A 20,502-nucleotide genomic window follows, 5' to 3' on the forward strand; every position below is an offset into this window, starting at 1 on the left:
ATGGCAGGAAAGGAGGAAAACTAGCATTATTTTCAAAAAATTGGCATATTGTCACAAAAGACAAATGGATCCTGGACATTATAAACAGAGGCTACACTTTCCATTTTCACACCCTTCCAAAAATGAGAGGCATGCCAAACCTGGCACAAAGGCAAATTACAGATCTCATAAACATGAAAGCTATTCAATAGGTACCTACGCACGAACAAGGTCAAGGTTTTTATTCCAGACTATTCCTGGTACCAAGGAAGGGAAAAGATTGGAGACCTATTTTGGACCTATCCATCCTGAACACATTTCTACTCGTACCAAAATTCAAGATGCTCATTCTACAGCAGCTTCTTCCCATGCTGGGCAAGGAGTCTTGGCTGGTAACATTGGACCTCAAGGAGGCATACCTGCATGTCCCAATCAGACAAAATTGCAGAAGATACCTCAGATTTCTTGCAGGTTCAACCCATTATCAATTCTTTGCATTGCTCTTTGGCTTATCTACTGCGCCCAGAGTATTCACGAAATGCCTGGCATCAGTAATTGCCTACTGCAGACTTCAAGGGATACAAATATACCCCTATTTGGATGACTGCCTGATCCAAGCGGACAGCAAGCACATTCTTCTGAAACATCTGGCTTATGTAATAATGTTGTTGAACTCTCTGGGATACACAGTCAACAAAAAGAAATCAAGACTAATACCCTCTCGGAAGATAATTTTCCTGGGTGCCAACTTGGACACAAACACCCAGATGGCCTTCCTCATGCCAGAGAAGCAGGGGCAACTAACTCAATACTTCAGAACACTAGCAAATTGCACCAGGCTAACTGCAAGGAAAATCCTGCAGGCTCTGGGATTCATGGCATCTTGCATCTTACTAATCCCATGTGCAAAGCTGCATATGAGGAAACTTCAATGGTACCTGAAAAACCTATGGTCTCAACACAGCCACAGTTTGGAAACAATAATACCACTAATTCCATGTCTGCAAAGGAATTTCTGTGGTGGGCTCAAGCATGCCAAACAAACACAGGTCTTCCATTCAGCAAGCCTCAAGCAAATCAAGTCACCACAACAGACGCCAGACTACCTGGGGGCGACATGACAGATCCGGTGCATTCAGGGCAAATGGTCCCAAAAAGAAAGGCACCTTCACATCAATCAAAAGGAAATGCTAGCAGTAATAAATGCTATTATAGCTTTCAAAGACCTTCTGCAACCAGGTCAACTATTGATAAGAACGGACAACACCACAGTTATGTGGTACATAAACAAACAGGGAGGAACACATTCATACCCCCTATGCAGACTGGCTCTGTCACTTTGGAACATGGCCATGGACCTACAAATCGAACTACAAGCACAGTACTTGCCAGGCAAGGAAAACACGCTGGCAGACAACCTAAGCAGAAATATGACAGATCCACACGAATGGAAGTTGCATCCAAAAGTTTTTACAGAAATAATCCAAGCATGGGGAAGCCCAGACATAGATCTATTTGCCTCCCACAAAAATCACCAATTGACAAAATTCTGCTCAAGGATTTTCCATCCAAAGGCCTGGAGAGTGGACGCTCTCTCTTTCAGTTGGACATCAATGACAGCTTATGCCTTCCCACCTCTTCCTCTGCTGCTCAAAGTTCTATTGAAAACCAGAGCAGACAGACCAAAGATGATTCTCATTGCTCCAGACTGGCCAAGACAACACTGGTACCCACTCCTGAGGAGCCTGACGCATTCTCCACCATGGATCCTGCCTCTAATGCCTCTTCTTCTGACTCAGCACAGCTTCAAAACTCTTCACAGCCAGCTAAAATCACTCAATCTAGCCGCATGGAAGATTCCTTAGCATCACAACAGACCCTACTCTCCAAGGAGGTGCAGGATGTCATTTTGGAGGCCAGGAGGCCGTCAACTAGAAAAGCTTACTCCGCAGAATGGAAACGGTTTTGTGTCTGGAATGAGAAAAAGGGCCAGGATCCTGGAAAACTGAATTTATCTCAAATACTACAGTATCTAGCTGAGCTGCTAAGCAGTGGACTTTCATTCTCCTCCATCAAAATCCATGCCTCAGCCATTTCTGCAGAATACAACACTGATCCACCCTTATTCTCTCACCCTCTCTTAAGACAGTTCCTCAGAGGGGCTAAGAATCTAAGACCCCCAAGGAAACAACCAATACCTGCTTGGGATCTCAATTTCATTCTGGAAAAACTGACCTTGCCTCCCTTTGAGCCAGCTGCCTCATCAGATTTGCAATATTTGTCCTGGAAAACAGCTTTCCTTCTGGCTATTACCTCAGCTCGTAGAGTTTCAGAACTACAAGCTCTCATGGCTGTGCAGCCTTTTATCATCTTCCATCAGGACAGAGTTTCCTTACGAACCAACCCATCCTTTATGCCTAAAGTGGTATCCAGGGTAGCTTTGAATCAGGCCATACATTTACCTACTTTTTATCCTAATCCTCAAAACAAAGGGGAGAGATTACTTCATTCCTTGGACATCCACAGACAACTGCGTTATTATTTGGACAGAACAAAGCCTTTCAGAAAATCAGAACAGCTCTTTGTGTCCTATGCTGTAGGAGCTCAAGGAAAGCCAATTTCCAAGCATACAATCTCAAAATGGATAGCCCACTGCATACGCTTTTGTTATTCTTTTCATGGCAAAACTGTACCTACAGGCATCAGATCTCACTCCACCAGGGCCACAGCTACCTCTGCAGCTTTCCTCAGAGGAGTTCCTACCAAATATATTTTGGAAGCAGCCACTTGGAGTTCTGTGCATACCTTCTCCAAGCACTACAACCTACCATTATACTCCAAAACTAGAGCAGGCTTTGCCACTGCAGTCTGCAGGGCATCCTGGCTCCTCCTAGTTCCACCTAGTACCTACCACCCCTTTCTTAGCTTTGGGATTCTACCCATCTGTTATGACTGCAGCTGTATGACGTGATGAAACATAGTTTTTGTACCTACCATAAATGTAGATGTTATGTCTCGAGTGTTAATACCAGTGCAGTCCACCCTTCCTCCCCTTCCCTCTTTGGACAGGCCTATTGGCTAACACCTCCTCATACAACCTGATTGGGGTATTCATTTATGGTGTATTTGCTTGCAACTACTGTATTTTGATTATATTGCATTGTTTTATTACACAAATTTATGTATTGCCTTACTTCTGGGGACACCTGACATCTGGGGCAAGAAAAACTGAAGAAAATGGCGTCGGCTGGTTCCTTTATGCCCCTGTCACACTGACGTCAGGGAAGAAGTGACAACAACGCCTTGGGACTGACCTAGACTTTGGAATTCAGCCGACCGAGGACCCGCCTGACGGCAGGAGAACCCATCTGCTATGACTGCAGCTGTATTAGCACTCGAACATCTACATTTATGGTAGGTACAAAACTGTACTTTCTTCTTGGTTATATGATCCTTCCGTAATTGCAATACTTCTCACTCTCCAGTTTCATCCAATCATTTCTCATTTATTCCCTTTCCTGTTTTAGTATACTCTTTCTTTCATCACATCCATTCATGTTGCTAAATGGTCTGAAAAACTGGTCACAATTGTATCACCATTGGCTATCCCTGAGCCTTCCAATAAAAATAATCAATTTCAGATCCAAGTGTACCACATTCTGTTTTTATTTATTTATTTTATTTATTTAACTTTGATGACCAGGGAAGTCCACTGGGCCAAGAAGAGCCCGTTTTCAGTGGTGGCCCTGGGAGAAAAGCTCCACAATAATTGCAAGTTACATTTCACATGTTACAAAAGGACATAGTTCATACAGCTAATTAAACATTTACAGATAAGCTCCATGATATTTGCAATTGGCTTGTCACAATGTTACAAAAATGAAAAGACATAATTCAATACAGAAATTTCAATATTTACATAAAGTGAATATTTTTGTTATAAAGGCAATTGTAGGTTTAACATTTCAAAATATATAGCTACTAGCCATTAGTAGGTTAGGAGAATATTATGCATGGAGAGGGTAATCGTTTATTTGAGATTGGAGAGTATAGTGCAATATATATCAGAGAGAAAATTAGTTTTTAGTAGGGGAGGGATTGTTTTGGGTGGGATGAAGTAATAGTAGAGGTAGTTGGATGGGTCAGTGCAAGGAGGAATGGGGGGGTTAAGTTGGAGCGTGGCAAGGGCATTCCCATTTGGAAGAAAGATGAGAGCGTAGTTGAGATTTGAAATTTGTATGGTTAGGTAGGTTGCGTAGGTGTGTGGGAAGAGAGTTCCACTGTTTAGCTAAGGAGTGGGACAGCAGTAGATGGCCAGGAGGTCATGCAGGTTTTTGGACCTGAAGAAGATTTTGGTTTTTGGATCTGACTGAGCAGAACTTGCGGTGGCTTTAAGTCCATTGACTTTTGTTCGACACAGCTAATTTACCACATTTTATCACTCACTGTATTTGTTTAAATATTTTTCCCTTTCTTTTTACATTTTCCCCTTAAATCAAAATTAAAGTCCTCTGCAATTATAATTTTTATGTTAACCACCACATAGTCTAATATTTGATGAAACAGATTCTCTTCCTTTGCTAGTTATATATGCATATAATGCTACAATTCTGTAAACATCTGCAACAATTAACCGTCTCATGCTTATCAGGGGTACATCCAGTATTTTCACTGTTTTTATGCAACACTGCCACTCCAGATTAACATTCACTTCCCAAGTTTCATGTTGTATTTCCATTCCACATTTTTTTCTGTTGGCAGTATTTCTTCACTTCTCAGAAATCTTACATCCTCTAATGGAATATATACACATCACATTTATCACACCATTACAGGATCCCATACTGTTCTCAGTTTCGGAGAGTAATTTAAAAATTGTTGCTTTTCTTTTCAAGTTTAGGGGACACATTTTTAAATTTTCATTTTCTTATTTTTACTCCTTCCCCAATTGAATATTTTTCCTGGGTTTATGTACAAATCATCCTTAATTCTCAGAATCAGATTTTTCAGTGACTAGAAGTTCAAAAAATATTAGTATCAATCTGTTTTCTTAACACTTCTCTTCCTGCATGCGGTCTTTCTCCTCATTGTTCCCCTCCATATTTTTGCTTCTTCTACAGCTTCTTCTTCACCTAGTTCACTGTCTCTCCCATGCTCTTGTTTTCCTTCCCTGTGTATGTTTTTGCCCTCTTCTCCCCAGCCTTTTGTTGTCCTTCCTCATGTATGTTTTCTGCTTATTTTTTTACTTTTTTCTGGTTCTCTTTTTTCTACTTTATTCAAAATGATGGTAATAACAATACTAACTAATTATACAATTATATAGGTTTTTAGGGTTCTTGTACACAGACCTGAAGAAGTCTAGAAGGACGAAAGCGATCTTTGTTAACAATAGGTTATGAAAATAGAAACTGATTTTTGCATGCAAAATGTATATGTATATATTTATATATAATTTTTGATCGCAAAATGAACTAAGGTTGATATATTTCCAGCCATGTAGTATATTGCCTTGTATAAAATCACAGACTTAATAATTTGGTTAAATAAGATGTACCATTAAAGTACATTAGGGCTATATATTATTATGACAGCTACTAGGTAGGGCAGGACCAGCTCGAATGTCACACTGATGGGGAAGGGATGTGAATTTAACATGTGTACCAATAACACTTTGTTTTACAGCACAGTAAACCACTCCCATGCCTGATAAAAGTATATATATATTTAGAAAGCTTGTGAGGAAATTATTACTCTATTTTTGTTTTACTTGGATCGCTTGTCTGTGTACTTAATAAAGGATTTTCGACTGGAAACAGACTGCCTGCCTTGCTTGGATTACTTTCGAATACTTAGTAATACTGTAGAATTATATATTTTCTATTATTACTTTTTGACTTGACGAGTTTACGTTCGCTACTTCTACTACTGTTGTCTGATCTGATTAATATACAGTGATTAACTAGAAATATATGGACTGAAAATCTTCCACACACAGAATTTTCTTACACTGTTTTGTTTTTAGGCCCACTACACTTTAGTGGGTTGTTTTGAGACTTCGGGGATACCACGGAGATTACTTGTTTTTTCTTTTTTCCCCTTCTTTTTCAGTATTTGCTGTTTGCTATTATCTATCCAAAAGTTTCCCTTTGTCTTTTTTTACACAACCTGCATTCAGGCACACACCTTCTTGCAGTATACTTTTTCTCCCCACACTCGTTGCATTGTCACAATCATTAATTAAGTGAGAAAAGCTCCCAGTAAAGATGCATGATTTAGGCTAGCCAGCATATTTCATTGTCCCTCTGTGACCAGCCACAAAAATAACTCTTGGCAAGTATTTCACTATGCTATTTTCACATTTCACACAATTTCCATCATCCACCCTTCATTCAGTAAGTTTCTCTCATCTACAACTTTCACTGTATTAACAACAGTTTCACACAGACCGTGCATGTAGTTTTTAACATTGTCTTCTACTTCATCAGTTCTAAACTGCAAAGTAACGTTTATTTTTAACATTTAAGTTACTACCAGAAAACAAATAATTGTTCCACAGATAAATGTCCTCCTTTTTGTTACACAGTTCCAGAAATTTAATCATCAGTCCATCAAATGTTAAGCCACAAAAAGTCTCTGTCCCAATATGTATAAAAGACTGAATTTCTTGAGCTTTAAAACCCATAATAGTTAACAAAATGCATAATATCTATTACGGTGCCATTTTTTGTGCTTATTCTCACAGTTGGCTTTCTCTTCTTACAGTTTAACTTGTAGTTTGTTGCTGCTCTCCTTTTTTGCCTCTCTGTGACTGCTGCATATGTTTTAGTTACTACATTATCTGCTGCCAAACCCTTTCTCAGTTTGTTGCTGTCTTCCTCTTTTACTTTCAGTCACTGATGCATACGTTTTAATTGTTGCATTCTGTTTCGCCCTTTCACCTGGTTCCTTTTTTCACATCGTCAGCACTTCTGAAAACGTTTGCCGTTTCACCCTTGAAGCAGTAGAACTGTCACCTAGATCATCCCACTCAATTATTTTTAACAGAACATCATCTGCAAGTCCTCCTGATGCCAGTTCTTTCGTCTGCACCACTTCCATGGACTCTCTTAATTCTCAAAGAAGACAGCTAAATGCTGCTCATTTGTAACATCTGTAACACAGTAATCTTTGTTTACATTCTGAAGCTCCGTATCAAACATTTTTTCTCTCCAGATTCTCACTTTCCACCTCCAAACTCTCCACAGCTTTTCTCCTCCTCCATGCTGCTGCTTTTCTTCAGCTTCATCCTTGCTAGTGTAGGAGCCCTCTAGTGCCATTTAGTAGCTCCAAAGAGCAGGGGAAGTTCCTCCATGCCTTGGCCAAATTTCCCCTAGTAGTAGTAATGCCACCTCTGATCTAATGAAAAGACCCCCCTGAGTCTAACTCAGTCAAAGCATTTTCTACTCTGTTTGCTTGTTTACTTCTGTTTCTCTCAGTTGATATTATGCAGCGGAATTGGACGATTAAGATGGGATAGAATGTAGAGGAGAGCAACTAGAATTATTTGTTGAATGGAAGATTTGAATTATAGGTTGCTTGAAGAAGCTTAGTATGTATGCTTGAAGTAGGATGGGCTCACAGGACATGCAGAGCATGATGGGAAGAATGAATTTCATGGGAAAAGGAAGTAGGAGATAAGAGTAGTTTTGATGTCAAATGGGAAAACATTTTAATTGTAGACTGGATGGCAGGAAGTAAAAAGAAAACCCACTGGAGCCACCACGACCGATTAAAACTTTATTTAACACACAGATAAGCACTTTCAAGCATTAGCTCTTCATCAGATCTAAAAAGACAGTTAAAATCAACCATATTTAAATAAATAGCAACCAATTAAAATCAATAGCAGAACCTACGTCTCTTCAGTATGGGTTTTAAAGGCATACAAGCATTTAGTCCAGGTGCATGGTTAGCTTGCAATTCAGCTATCCATCTTAACTCAGCTAACTCAGTACTGTGTATAATTTCACCCTCCATACTCACTTGTTGAATATATAACACCATAAACTGAAATATATGCTCTTTGTTTCAATGTGTTGATGTAGAGCATTACTTCTCAAACATAACCTGATGTCACTGTTATGTTGCAGTAAGCGTTGTTTTAACATTCTGTTAGTCTTCCCAACATAGACTGCTTAGCATGATGTGCACTCAGCTAAATACACCACATTTTTAGTTCTACAGTCTGCACATAATCTAGGTGTATACTTCCTACCTGACACAGGGTGCACAAAGATGTTATTTTCTTTGACATATTGACATACCTTGTATTTCCTGCATTTAAAAGTTCCCAACTTTTTCCTATGTGTTACAGACTTGTTGGGAAGTATATTTTTGCATAAAATCTGCTTCAGATTTTGGCTGTTAGTATAAGCAAATCTGGGGTGGGGACCTACTAGTGCTTTCAGCTTATCATCAGTATGTTATTTTTTATCACCTGGGAAATAGCATCACTATCATTATTTTAATGTAAATGTATTCTCACAGACAGGTTAGTATTCATTTTTTGTTCATTAACATTAGCCCCATTGTCAGAACTGCCAATATTATATTCAAACCATGGCTTGCCTCTATTCCTTCTCCACCTTTTTGTTCTAGCTGTTGTTCTCTTAACTCTTTCTGTTGGATAGCCACGTCAAGCAAACATATGCTGCATGTGGTCTAATTCACTTTCATATATAATATCTTCAGTACACAGTCTAGAGTGTCTTAACCCCTACCCACTCATTACATTATCAAAACTGTACCTTGGGTGCATACTGTCATACATTAACATGTTATTCTGCCAACAACATTTCCTGAACACTCTGGTTTGTAATTTGCCAGTCAAGTCTTTATAAATTTTCACATCTAAAAAAAATCTATGGATTCGTAGAATAACTAACAGTAAAATATAAAAAAACTGTTGTATTTTCCAAATATCTAACAACGGACAACAATTCTTCTGTTGTACTATTCCACAAAATAAATATATCATCCACAAAACGATGGTATGTCTTCAAATTTATCTTCCATGGACAAGTACCAGTTAGAACATGGGTAGCCTCCCTCTGTGTCAACACCAAGTTGGCATAAGTGTTGGCACAGGGGGTACCCATAGCTACACTATCTCTCTGCCAATAGTATTGATCATAAAACATGAATAAATTGTTGCCCAATAGCAATTCAAGAAAAGCACATATCTGTGTAACTTTTGTCGTTTGTTAGATATTTGGACAGCATTATAGATTATTTACATTTTACTGTTAGTTATTCTGCGAATCCATAGATTTTTTTAGATGTGAAAATTTATAAAGCCTTGACTGCAACAAACCAAATATTTTAGGAGTAAGGGACCAAACTATAAAGTAAATAGCTAGATATTTTTTTAAATGTTATATCTGGAGTGTAAAATGCTTCTTCCAACACCATTTACATATACTACAGCAATTTTGAAACATTAGGCAGAGGAACAGTTTTACATCAAAAATATATATATATAAAAAATATATAGTAATAAAAAGATAAATAAGTAAAACAATTTTACAGACAGCCCAATTTCTAAGCACAATAATGCCTCTAGAGTATATGTTACTGTGTGCGGCATTAGCCTCATAACACCCCTGGGTGGGCATTATTTATACAGTAACACACACCCTGTTGGGCATTATTGCATGCATGGAGCTTTTGAAGGGGAGGGGGTGGTGAGGTGCTAAGGATTAATATGGGGGGGCTAAGTACTGAGAAACTTCACTTCAGATCAGTGACATGTTTGCAACTCACTTATCAGTACCACTTCTCATAAAATAGCATTTACAATCAGTTGTGGCTCATACTCCTTGAAAGTGAAACTGTCTTTATTGCATTATAGAATGGATGTGGGATCATTGGGTGTTTTTTTTTTATTTCTTTTATAGCAGTTTTATTTCTTTTTGTTGCAAACCTCTTGAGGAAGTCACCTATGACACATTCCATATTAATATTTGCGAAACTTTATCACTTTAAGCTAACAGATGTGTCCTAATCATTTTGTTTATTGTTTGCTTTTTGACTGAAAGAAAACCTAGCAGTTATAACTGCAATGCATATTTGAGTAATGTATTCAAATAAATAGAAACTGCTGAGTCATACTTTAATCCCACCCACACCCACACACACACACACACACACACACACACACACACACACTCTCTCTCTCTCTCTCTCTCTCTCGACATCTCCACCTTATCATATTTTCCTGATTATTCTCTTGTGTTGTGTTATCCAAGCCAACTTTCTTCAAATCAGTTTTCATAATGTAACTTTCTGTTCAGCTGTATAGGTGGTCATATGCTATCATCTGCTTTGGTAAAACTCTGGGCTTCTGTTAAATAGCTCATAAATGCCCAGTTTTTTCTTCGTTTTGTTATCAAGCAGTAATGTGTAAAAGCAGAAGTCCTAAATTAAGCAAACCAATAAGCAAAGAAATTTCACTATTGATATGATTTAATTAAATGTTTGAATAAAATGAAAATGCTACTTTTATTAAAACCATTAGAACAGTGTACTGTTGAAAGGAATGCTGTGTTTAAGCACTGACTTTATTAAATTACCTGTCAGAGAAGATTTTTGTGTTGAGTACTGTATTAAGAGCATGTAGTTTTTTACCAAGTGACGTAACTTGTTAAAATTAAATTACTTTATAGATTGCATTAAAAGCATTATATAAAAAGCAGTGCTGTGACTGTTTTGGACCATGCGTTTTTTCTGTCTATGGTAGAATGTACATATTCATGACAGAATGTTTCATTATTTCACAATACAGATAAACTGTACAATACATACTGCATTAGTTTGCTGTTTGGTCTCAGTGTCCTTCACATATTAGTGGCTTTGTGTTCCAGTATTATGGTTTGGAAAAGAGGAATGATTGTTTTAGTGGGCTATAAAAATCATGCATGAATTCATTCAACCACAGATAATTTGTTTAATCCATTTTAGGGTTGCAGGGGAGCTAGGGCCTATCCTGGCATTTACTGAGCACAAGGCATTAAAACTAATCCTGAAGGAGGTGTCTTACTAACTCACAGCACACACATATGTGGGTGATTTGGGGGAGTTGTCAGCTCACCTACGCTGCATCTTTGGAATGTTGTTGGAAGCTGAAGTGCCCAGCAAAATCCATTATGTTCACAGAGAGGACATGAAAACATCCCAGCTGAGAACCAAACTGGAGAACCAAAGGCTGTAAGGTAACCAGAAAGATAAATAAAGTAAATCATAACATCTTATGATTACTTTCATCTCCTCTTTCATTTAATCTAAGTCAGATTTGCCTTTAGAAAATTCAGCATCTAAGACTGATGAATAACCAGCTTTGGCAACTGTTTTTCACTCGTACTGAAGGTGGTCAACTGTATCAACTACACCTGAACCAGTAGTTTCTGGAAAGGCTGCATCAGTTACGTAATTAACTCCAGAAACTCCTCCTGGAAGACTCCAGAATACTAAATTAAATCTTGCCTTGTGGTTCACACAGAATTTACCTAGTCGAAATGTTAATACTATCAGTAGGAGTAGTGTGTTTAATCCTCCATTATATAATGTTCTTATGATGTTTGATAATCTGTGTGAATATGAGATTAGGAATTTATGTTGTCATCCTCTAAGAAACAAATATTGTAACATGAGCAATGAAGCTGTTTTATTTAAAGATATTTCACAAGATAGAGATTTGAGAGTGCTGAAACCATTCGGGGGGAGGGGGATGTTTATGAGCAGTGAAGACTATAGTAATAGAATGATGACACTGCTTTTGTCTGATATGTATATATATATATATATATATATATATATATATATATATATATATATATATACACATACATATACAGAGGTATCTAGGAATTAAATATTCATTGCTTATACTAAAATTGATGCCACATTGTTTGACATGCTAATGCAGGGGCAGCTTAATCAGAGGGATTATGAATTTTTATCAAATGATACGCTAGTTATAGCCAGTATATTCGGCATCCATAAGATACATAAACACATTTCTAATTCCCCGCTGAGACCTATTGTAGATGCAAAAAGATCAAAAACACACTACCTTGCTAAGTGTATTGATTATCTTGTTAAAGAATCAGTCAACACTATCCCAGAATTATGTACGGATTCATGGGAATTCTTAGAAAAAAAATAACACCTTGTTTTGTGGAGAATTATACTTTTGTTACAGTAGATGTCAACAGCCTTTACTCTGTTATTCCCCACCAAGGAGGGTTAACCTGGTTCGAGGATGCATTGGTGGACCTTCACATATTAGGTTCTGACGATATCAACACCATCACTACACTTCTGGAATTGGTACTTTTGAACAATTAATATTTTTTGAAGGTCATTATTTTAGACAAGTCACTGGGGTGGCTATGGGGGAGGCTTCCACCCCCAGATTTGCGAACCTGGTTATGGCCCAGTGGAAGAGTGAATACATTTTAATAGTGTTTTTTCACAATATTGGGCCTTTTATACATGCTGTTTGAACAATATTTTAGATTGGTTGAATTTTTTAACTGTATTAATAGTAGTGTATCAATTTTAAAATTTTCATAGTCCTATAACAAGGAGAAAATGTCCTACTTAGATGTGGAAATAACTAAGACTTTTTGAGTGTAAGGCTTTTTTTGCTGATATCCGTCGTAAGCCCACTTTTTCTAACGCATATCTGCATTTTATGAGCTAGCATCCTTCACATCAGAAAAAGGCAGTAGTTAAGGGCCAACTCGTGAGAATGGCAAGGATGATTATGGATGTCCAAGTTTTCCTTAAATAATGTGAAAATGTTCTGGACATGTTTATCAGGAGAGACTATCCTAAAGTATTTTTAGAAAAGATTAAGGAAGCAGTCATAACAAAAAGACAGACAGATTTTTATAAACCCATTTTGGAGATTAATGCTGACATCCACACAGGTAATTGAGAGGTGAGTGGTATGACTAGCAAAATTTTGAGAACCTGTTACACTTATCAGCACACGTTATTTATCACCATATACAACTTAGACAGTCAAGCCGTCTTCAAAAAAATTGGGTAATTTTTTTGTTTGATCAAGATTCAATTAATTGTATATAAAAAAGGAGTCTACTTCACATGACTGAAGTTTCATTTGACTGACTTTCTTTGACCGAGACTAAAATACCTAATTTTCAAAATACTGAAAGCTCACTTGACTGAAACTCATAATATTGAAACCTTGCAATGCTACATTTCAAAATACTAACTTGTAAACCATAGACATGCACACTTACACCACCAATGACTAACTCTTTCCAGAACTTAAAAACTACTTACGTACCCTCTTAACAGAAACCGGACGATATAAAACCAAACTAGGTAAGGGGCTGTGCCCCCACACCCCCCTAACTATATATACTAACTCCAGGATCATACTACAGTGGGGAAAAGGGCATATACTTTTACTTACCTTACAGTAGTCTACACGCTGCCACTACTGCTGGGAATGCACAAAACATCTGCTATATTACTTGATATACTACCATAGAAATGTAAACAGGCATACCCACATTTAGAAACACTACACCACCACTTTCTACATGACTATCAGTATTCTGACAATCAGCACTATAAGTTACAGTAATTCTTTTTTTTGACAAGCAAGTGACAGGGGAAGGGAAACCAACATCATGTCTATGGCTTACAATTCAGTATAATGAGACTCAGTCAAATGAGTTTTCAGTATTTTGAAAATTCAGCATTATGGTCCTGGTCAAATGAAATTTAGTCAAATGAAATTTCAGTCATGTAAAGTAGACCCGTAAAACAGATACATCTTTTACAAAAGTGTTAGAACGTAATATTACTACCACTAATAGAAAAAAAGGCATGGCCAAATGTGGTCAGTGTTCTCAGTGCCCGAATATTTTAGTAGGAGACCAAGTGACAGTGAGAGGTGTTATATATAATATTTATAGGTATTTCTCTTGAGTCAAAACATGTTGCTTATATTGCATGCTGCAATACATGACCAGCCTTTTATATGGACAAAACCTCTAGGAAATTAAAAGAGAGGATTTGTGAACATCTGTCAGATATTAGGAAATGCAAGAATACAAATACCTTATATAGACATATTGCAGAATTTTGTATGCATTCTTTTACCATCATTGAACAGGTGGTGAATGCTCCAAGGGGTTATATTGTTTATGAACATTTGGACAAAAATGAAATGGAGTGGAAACTATTGTTGAGTGGTACATGTCGCCTTGGCTTAAATGATGCATGTTGCATCACTGCAATTTTGAAATTAAAGCAATTGGAAGTTTGACATTTTTTTACACCGTTTGCTTCTTTTAAAGTCCTGGTATTTCAGTATGCATGGCCTTTTAGTGACTTGATTTTTCATTGGTTGTTTTTAACAAGCAGTTTTAATTGATAATTGTTTTTTACCAGTTTATATAATGTGTGAAATTGTATTTGATTATTTGTTCTGATAAAGTTTCTATGGTTAGGAACGAAAGCGCTCAGCTTTTTTCCTTTCATAAATAGTTTTTATATTTACCTGGTGCCATTGTTCCTTATGTCAGTTTTTTGAGACTTTTTTGTGTGATTCTGTTCCTGCTATATAGCAACACTGTTGATTCTGTTATTGCCACGTGGGCAAGAGATGTGGTTAGTGCTGTGCTTCCTCCTCCTATGGACAAAATCAGTCATCCATGTATAACATTAGTACATGGAATTCATCTGCTGTCAAGTGATTCTGGTGACAGCAGTTAGATATTTTTCTCGGGTCTACATTAGTTCGTTAAAATGTAAATCCGGTGAACACCTATTCATCGACCCCTAATCAGCGAAAATTCACTGAATTTACTATAGGAAACAAAATAGTTGCCTGAAGCACAACAGACCAACATGTAGTTGACTCGAACCCCCCCATCCCATGACTATATATACACCAACTCCGAGATTGCACTACAGTGGAGAAAAGGGCAAACTTCTGTAGCTATCTGTTGTGCTTCGGCCAACTGTTTTGTTGCCCTTAGTAAATTCAGAGATTCACTGAAGCGATTTTCACTGATTATGGGTTGATGAATAGGTGTTCGCCAGAATAACATTTTGGTGACCTGATATAGACCCATTTTTCTCATACTTGGTATCAACAGCATTTATGTAGTCCATCCTCATTTGTGCTTCAGGAGAGTCTTTATTGTAATTTAGACCTTCTTAAAGTTTTATCCCTGTTATTTGATCCAACTTTTGAGAAAGTATTTGTTTAATAATCAGGTAGGTGAAAAAGATCACAAATGAAATGAGGTAACCATTTTCAAACATAGCACCTACCATACACGTTTATGATGTACATAGCACTTGTCATACACATAACAGCTAAAATAAATATAGTTGACATTCCATTCTGTTATGTATTTACTGTTTACTTCATTACATACATGCATACAGCTCTGTAAGACTTGCACATACAAGTACACTGCTGTATGGAGTGTGGCATTAAGCTGCACATATTGTCAAGCAGCCAGAACTGACATGAGGCCCCTTCCATGATGCATCATATGAATGTGGTCATCCTAATCCACAACTCAGTTTGGCAAATTTCTCAATAGATGCCTGCACTTGTAGGTACATACATGTGCTCAATGTAGTTGCACCACATAATCATGCCTGGCTAGTTAGCACACCAGTTCTTTTCTGCCTCTTAAAAATTTTGGACATTGATGCCAAACTTTATTAGTTAAACGTTCCTACGCTAATTGCCTAGCAATAAATTCAGAAGGTATTTCTGTGGCCATCATAATAATATTTGGGATCCAAACCAGTTTGTCTTTACTGTCTTAGGGAGGAGCATGGTGTCAGACACTGGTATAAGTGCAAGAGTTTCAACCTGCCCCCTGCATTTACCAGAGGTGTAAGCTCCTGGCCTAGCTGGTAATGTATTCCCTTTAGGCATTTAAAAACATTCTGGATGTCTATTTCAGGGGTAAGTTTCTCTTTGGCCAAGTCATAGGAAATACAGAACAGCTGACTCACAAGATCCCTTTTTCTCAAGAAGGGCAAAGCAGGTCAGCCCAACAGTAAATGTATGGGTACACATCCAATCATTCAACCTTAATCTGAAGGATGCTAGGGTGTCACATTGTCTGACTTATAGGGGATGTCTGTTCCAGAGTTAGAGTAGGGATTTGGTTAATACATTTGTTTCTTCAGAGCACTTAATTGTATGTGCTCGTGGAGATTTAAGTCCCTCATCCTGGTATTAGTGGAGCTATTTGACTTGACAAGATGCAGAAGATCAAGGAGGACAGGGTATGTAATGGTGTGTAGAAGCCTGTATGAAACCAAGTAAAGGGGTTGCCCTTAAAGCCTTCCCTGGTAATAGGGATTTTAGGCCAACAATATTATGGATTAGGAAACTCTGAGACCTTTCCAATTAGGGCTTCATACAGAGGGATGATAAGTTTTGACCTGGATAGCATACATTTAGATATTAAATCCAACTGCTACAAAAACACGAACTTTGAACAAAGTGAATCCGCTTAGGCTGAAAGCTTTCCAATTACAACTTATTGAAATAAAAATGAGCGTTTGAAATTTAAAATCGCTTTAGGTCCTAAAACAGTATTCGGACTTCTTCAGACTAACTGACAAACATCTGCGTAATGATAAGAAATTGTTTAAATAACACATTTTCGCGCCATGAAAATAGTTCATGACGAAATTTCTTAAAGTGAAACTTCTAATAGCACTATTAAAGCAGTAATGGTATCAGTATCACTATTAAAATACATACATTTATTTATTAAAAAACAATTAAAAAGTGCCTTACTTATATTATGAATTTAATATACTGAAAAAATACTAAAAATAATTACAAACTGAATCTTTGTATTATTAATAAAATTTCATCATGGGGCCATCAAGGGCAGGACACCCTGCCACCCGCAGACAGCACTTTGCTGTTGTTTCTTCAGTCTTTGTCAGGGAAATCAAGAAACAACAGCGTGCCCCAAGTGCATGAATTTCTCTCCTCTGCTCAGGATGGGCACACCCATCCACCCCTGCCACTGCCTTAGATGCCCAAATCACTGCTCAAAGTCTGGTTTACCTGGGCAGTTGTCAGGACTTTATCCCTGTACACCATGGTACTATCTAACTAAGAGTGGTTTAGCATAGTCATGAACACATTGTATAATAACAGGATGGCTAGTACAGCATTAAGTAGTCTATACCCAAGTAATAGCAATGCAGTAATAGTCAGAATTACCTTGTGCAACTAGTAGAAACCCAGCACAAATATGTTCAACCTAGAGCAATACTGTAGCATTGAAATGCTTTACTAGCAATTAAAAACAGCTTTGTGTGACTGCACACAGCATTCAGCAGTATTGCAAGACAAACATGCTCAGTGAGCACACCTACCCCATGGCTAAAACACCCTACAAGGCTATCCACTCACGCTAACAATGACTGCTGATGAAGCCCTAACAAGCTACTGTGCAGCATCACCAACAGTGGAGGTGCATAGAGCAGCACAACACACAACCTAGTGCAATATGTACTAATCCAGAAAACTGAAACAGCCAGCCAGAATACAGCTTGCCTCTAGGCTGGCAGCAATTACAACTCCCACAACAGCAGCAGCAGCAAATTACCTCCTTTCACAAGATGGTCACTTTCAGTGTTCCAAGATCACCCCAAGTCCTGTGAAACAAAGTTGTGCCCCTAGCTCTTAACTGTACAGATTTTCAGAGAATATCCAGATTTTTTTCCTTTTATTTTTGGTCTGTTCCTCATAAAATTTGTGGTTTTCTGACAAATCACTAGGATGATTTGAGGATGGAAGTCACTAATGACATACATTTGTGTTTCAGACTTCATATCTTTCAGAAAAAAAATGCACGGTAAGAATGCCAAGATAAATTCTGTTATTCTAGCAACCTTCTGAGTTTATAAGAGCAATATTTAAAAATCTGTCCCTATTTTTGAGCCTTTGTTCCCCCATTCTGTGAGGCTTTGTCTAGATTTTTTATGGTAAGAGGTTGAGAGGATTAGTTGTGCCCAGTTAGCAGTGTGGACTGAAATTGGCAAAAAAGTGTTCTTTCAGATGTTAAATGACAATTTAAGTAATTAAAACACACTGATGTCAGAAGGGATTGTACAAATGAGCAAGGGCTCAAATCCATAGCTTAGAACACTCCAGCCAAAAGGTAGGCAGTGGCTCAGAAGCCAAACAACAAGTAAGAAACCAGAAAATTGAAACAACCAATCATAATGCAATTTGTTACTATCCCAGCAGTGATTAGAACTCCCAGACCAGCAACAGTTTACCATCTCTAACCACTAGCAATGCTTCAAGATGACCTACAAACACTGCCAAGTTAAATTATTCCCACTTAGCAATATGCACTAAACTCAGCAGAAAAAGTGTTGTCTGAGATGTTAAAATGACCATTTAAGTGATTAAAACAAATTATTATTCTTGGTGACTCAAAAATAACTTTTCTACCATTCCTGTGCATGGGTAGTTCTTCCATCGAGCTTTAACTGTTCCTTGCAAGGTGGGCGAGTATATATTCTTGTACTACTTGTTAGTAGTATACGTGTCAGATCTCCATTGTTATTTCTTAATATGCTGGAAATGTGCTCACTAGCTGTTGAGAGTGAACTGTCTGGTTTAGGCAGTAGGTACTTTTACGTAGTCAATGCCTAACATCATAGAATGCAACAGCAATGAGTGCATGCACGCACTGAGAACAAGATCTGCCTAGAAAAATTCTGAATTGTGATTATTGGAGTGGATGAACCTTATTTTATGGTATGCCAAGGAGTGTCCCCTCATACATTTTTCCTCTTTCTGGTTTTGCTATCTTAGCAGGTTGTCAGTTACATAGTTACACCTACAGTATTCTCTTTTGGGATATTGTACGTGCCCGTCTCTCACCTTGAAAAGTATTTTGCGCCTCACTCCCACCCCCCATTCTCTCTCTCTCCAGCTGTGTCTCAAATGCACATTACAAAGATTAGGCAGTTTGACAGGGAATCTGTTCTACATTGCTGACACCACATAAGGCAATGTTCTGTTACTATCTTTCATTTACATGTGTGGTTTCTCTAGGTTAAAGAAATAATCAGTAGACATCAGAGTCTTTTTGAGTTCCTTGTGCATTTCCCTGGATTGCAAGGTGAACATATGTAAGTGTTGAGGAGATAATGACATCTAGCTAAGTGCTGTGCATTCTGGAAATCTCCTCTCTGAGGTTATTACTGGGACTTGCCAAAAAATGCAAAGGTCCAAAACCTCCATGCAAGAAAGTAATGCAAGCCTCTGACTGCTCAGTCTTTCCTCCTCCTGTCCAGTACACCTACACCACGTCAGATCTGTGTCACCAAGTTGCAGACAGCAGAGACAGCAGAGAACAGCTTCTTTAGTGTAAAAAGAAGAGAGCAAGTGACTCAGTTTATATTTTTGAATTACCCCCAAATTAATGCTTGCTTGGTATTTAAGTATTGCAACAAAGTTTCTGACATTTAAACTTCTAGAATACCAGTTCATGGCTTCAGATGATACCTGTCTAACCTTTATTCATGAGGAGCAGCTGTTGATGGCCCACAGAGTCTTATGTCCTAATTACATTCACAAAATTGCCATGTCAAACCTTCCTGCAAGTGAGATGTTGTTAAATGTGGATGTAAAGCCATACTAAGCATAGATCAGCAGATCATATTTAATTATGCCTGTACCTTCCATCACATTGGAATGTATGTGCAGGAGTGACAGCTGTGTTTTCAATATTTCATCAGTCTTTGGCATTGGATAAGAAGGACTGACTGGTCTAGCAATATTTGAAAGGAGGATGAAGCAGCCTCCTTTTGACAAACACTGACCAGGAGTCTCCCTCAAATCTGTCCAGTGGTGCACTTAGCTTACCATTCAGCTATCACTTAAAGTTAACCACTAGTCTTCCATTTCACTGGACAACCAGACATTCAGAAGTCAGTAGTTTTTTTTGCACAGCCTTGCTAATTTCCAAATTGTTTCTGTTGCCAGAAGTTATTATAATCAGAATATCTGAATCTGTGCCCATGGTTGAAATATATCACGTGCCACTGAAATAAGCTTCCTAGCTGCTGCAGAATGAACAAAAGAATTATGGCATTTTGTTGATTCCAAGAACAGCACCATCCTTTTGACCATATATTTTTTCCCAAAGTATTTAGTTCATTGCTCCTTCCGAAGTAAAGCAACGTATTTTTTTGTTATTCTTCATCAGTCATTCCTCAGTGGCCAAACACAAGCTGTTTCCTTTGAACTGCTGCAGAACATTTGCTCACTGGTCATAAAAACTCCATCAGTGGAACTCTGAAGGAGTTCCCATATCTGTTTTTCAGGTCATGAAACCCTCTTTGTAAACTTGTAGAAGTTGAAAAAAGGAATATTTCCACACAGTCCTGTACTGGTGCCTGGTAAATAAGGAGTTACATTATCAAGGATTT

At 37.9% G+C, this 20,502-nt stretch overlaps 1 protein-coding gene across 1 annotated transcript in view; it reads left to right on the forward strand.

Annotated features, from left to right (window-relative positions):
• VPS8 (VPS8 subunit of CORVET complex) overlaps positions 1-20,502 on the forward strand; it is a 2,195,799-nt gene that overhangs the window by 2,169,631 nt on the left and 5,666 nt on the right. The gene's annotated exons all lie outside the window — the stretch shown is intronic.

This window comes from Protopterus annectens, chromosome 6.part1 (genome assembly GCF_019279795.1).
Source record: "Protopterus annectens isolate FY-2018-M chromosome 6.part1, PAN1.0, whole genome shotgun sequence".
NCBI classification, from domain to species: Eukaryota; Metazoa; Chordata; order Ceratodontiformes; family Protopteridae; genus Protopterus; species Protopterus annectens.